This window comes from Eretmochelys imbricata, chromosome 6 (genome assembly GCF_965152235.1).
Source record: "Eretmochelys imbricata isolate rEreImb1 chromosome 6, rEreImb1.hap1, whole genome shotgun sequence".
Classification (NCBI taxonomy): domain Eukaryota; kingdom Metazoa; phylum Chordata; order Testudines; family Cheloniidae; genus Eretmochelys; species Eretmochelys imbricata.
The window spans coordinates 4,213,692-4,216,742 of NC_135577.1; positions in this window are offsets into that span (position 1 = coordinate 4,213,692).

Below are 3,051 nucleotides of genomic sequence, written 5' to 3' on the forward strand. Positions count from 1 at the left end.
GAGCGGTGTGATAACATAACTGCGGGCAATGCATGGGCGTAGCCTCTGGAGAGATAGCAAAGCGTGGACACTGGCCTTTTAAGCAGTGTGCTTGCTGGGAATAGCCTGAACACCCTGATCAGGATGGGGTGATGGTGGGCGGGGGGAGGAAGACATGGGTCTCTGCCCAAAAGAGATGATGGTGGGGGCCTAGAGTGGATGCCCTTGGTGGACCATGAGGGGGTAGCAGAGGTGCAGGTGCCCTGAACTGTAACAGGGGATTTAGGATTATCTCAGGTACCACCTGGTACCATCTCAGTGATTCTGGCTTCCACAGTACAGATGGCACTGGTGCAGATCATCATGGTGCCCGCGATCTTGGTACCACCCACTCCCACACTGATAAACAACAGGGCCAATCTTGTTAATGCATAGGGCTCCAGGAGAGGACCTTGCCACCTGGGATCTCTCTCTTCAGTGCTGGAGGCCCCTCTATTCACTTCTACTAAAGTGCTCCCATCGGTACTGACACGAATACCTTCTTCTCTGCCAGCATTGCGAAGAACTCACTCCATTCAGGCTCCACGTTCTCCTACAGGGACAGCTCCACCGTTTCATGAGGAATATTCCTTTCCCTTCATGTTGTCTCCCTTGTGCACGGGAGGAGCTCCCCATAGACACTCACAAACCTACCTCATTATCCTCCTTCAAAACCCTCCTTAAAACTCTCCTTTGTCATGATGCTTACATAAAACTTGACAGTGGCTAGGCTGCTGTGCTCAAGTCACTCCCCATAACACTTTCCAGTATTTCTCCAGGATTGTTTCCTTGTACTTCCCCATCTGTCTGTCGGTATCCACCTGTTGTCTCTTGTCTTGTACTTTAGATCACAAGCTCTTTGGGGGCAGGGACTGTCTTTCTGTTCTGTTTGTACAGCAATGGGCCATGACTGGGGCTATCAGACAGTGCGGTAATACAAACAGTAAATTATGATCCGAATGTCCACAGTTTGCCTCTCAGTCTGGCTTCTCAGACGTACTCCCAGAATGTTGACTCCCTGTCTAGTCCCCCTTTTCTTGGGATGGTGGGCCCAGATACTCTAGGCCCCCAGAGCAGTGCTGACCCTCCAAGTCCCCCAGTAGTTTAAGCTAGGTCAGAAGAGACCATGGGATCATATAGTCAGATTTTTTTAGAACAAACATCCAATCTTGTTTTAAGAGTGGAGAATCCACCATGATAGTTGGTAAATTGTTCCAATGGCTAATTACTCTCAATGTTTAAAATGTACACCTTATTTCCTTCTGAATTTGTCCAGTTTCAGCTTCCAGCCACTGGATCATGTTAGACTTTTCTCTGCTAGATTGAAGAGCCCGTTATTAAATATTTGTTACCCATGTGGGTGTGACGGGTTCGGTCACAGAGATCCCCTTGGGACTGTCAGCTGATGTGCTGAAACTACCTCTGAGCCCATTTTCCCTGTCAGCTTGGGACTCCAGGACCCTGTCTTGTGGAGCCAGACATGCAAGCCTGCTGCAACACAGACCCAGGGTCTGAACCACATCTCCAAAGCTTCAGGCTTTTACTGAAAACCACTCAGCAGGTACTCCTGTCTCCAGCACTCAGACACCCAGCTCCCAATGGGATCCAAACCCCAAATAAATCTGTTTTACTCTGTATAAAGCTTATACAGGGTAAGCTCATAAATTGTCTGCCCTCTATAACACTGATAGAGAGAGATGCACAGCTGTTTGCTCCCTCAGGGATTAATCACTTACTCTGGGTTAATTAATAAACAAAAGTGATTTTATTAAGCATAAAAAGTAGGATTTAAGTGGTTCCAAGTAATAACAGACAGAACAAAGTAAGTTACCAAACAAAATAAAACAAAACATGCAAGTCTAAGCCTAATACATTTAAGAAACTGAATACAGGTAAATCTCACCCTCAGAGTTGTTCCAATAAGCTTCTTTCACAGACTAGACTCCTTCTTAGTCTGGGCCCAGTCCTTTCCCCTGGTACAGTTCTTGTCAGTTCCAGCTTAGGTGGTAACTAGGGGTTTCTCATGACTGGCAGCCCCCGCCCCCCCGTTCTGCTCCACCCCTTTTATAGCTTTGGCCAAAGGCGGGAATCCTTTGTCTCTCTGGGTTTCCACCCCTCCTCCTAAATGGAAAAGCACCAGGTTTAAGATGGATTTCAGTATCAGGTGACATGGTCACATGTCACTGTAAGACCTCATTTTTCATTACCCACAGGCTGGCCCCCAGGTCCACAAGAAGGCTTGCAGATAAATAAATCATCTACAACCAATTGTCCTAGTCAATGGGAGCCATCAAGATTCTAAACCACCATTAATGATCTAAACTTTGCATAATTGCATAGGACTTCAGAGTAATACTTCATATTTCTAGCTTTAGATAAAAGAATGATACATACATACAAATAGGATAAACACACTCAGTAGATTATAAGCTTTGTAATGATACCTTACAAGACACCTTTTGCATGAAGCATATTCCAGTTACATTATATTCACGCTCATTAGCATATTTCCATAAAACATATGGAATTCAACATCACAGTAAGTACTTATAGACGGTAATCAAGTCAGCCTTAACCTTCTGTTTGTTAAGCTAAATAGATTGAGCTGCTTGAGTGTCACAGTATAAGACACGTTTTCTAATTTGTTAATCATTCTTGTGGCTCTTCTCTGATCCCCCCAATTTTTCAATATTCTTTTTGAACTGTGAACACCAGAAGTGGACACAGGATTCCAGTGGCAGTCACATCAGTGCCAAATACAGAGGTAAAGTAACCTCTCTGCTCCTACTCGAGTAGAAAAGTTCCTGGAGACTCATTCTGGGTTGATCTAAAAGCACTATTTTTTGAAAATTTTGGCAAATCAAGAAGTTAAAACATTTTTGGGGGTTGAATGAAACATTTAATTCAAAACAAAATCTTTCATTTTGATTTTAAGCTCCCCCTTCTCTTTTTAAAGTATTTCCTTTTCAAAATAAGGATGGGGGTAGGAATGACTGAAAGGGTTTTAACACCACTCATCCATTTGTTAAACAT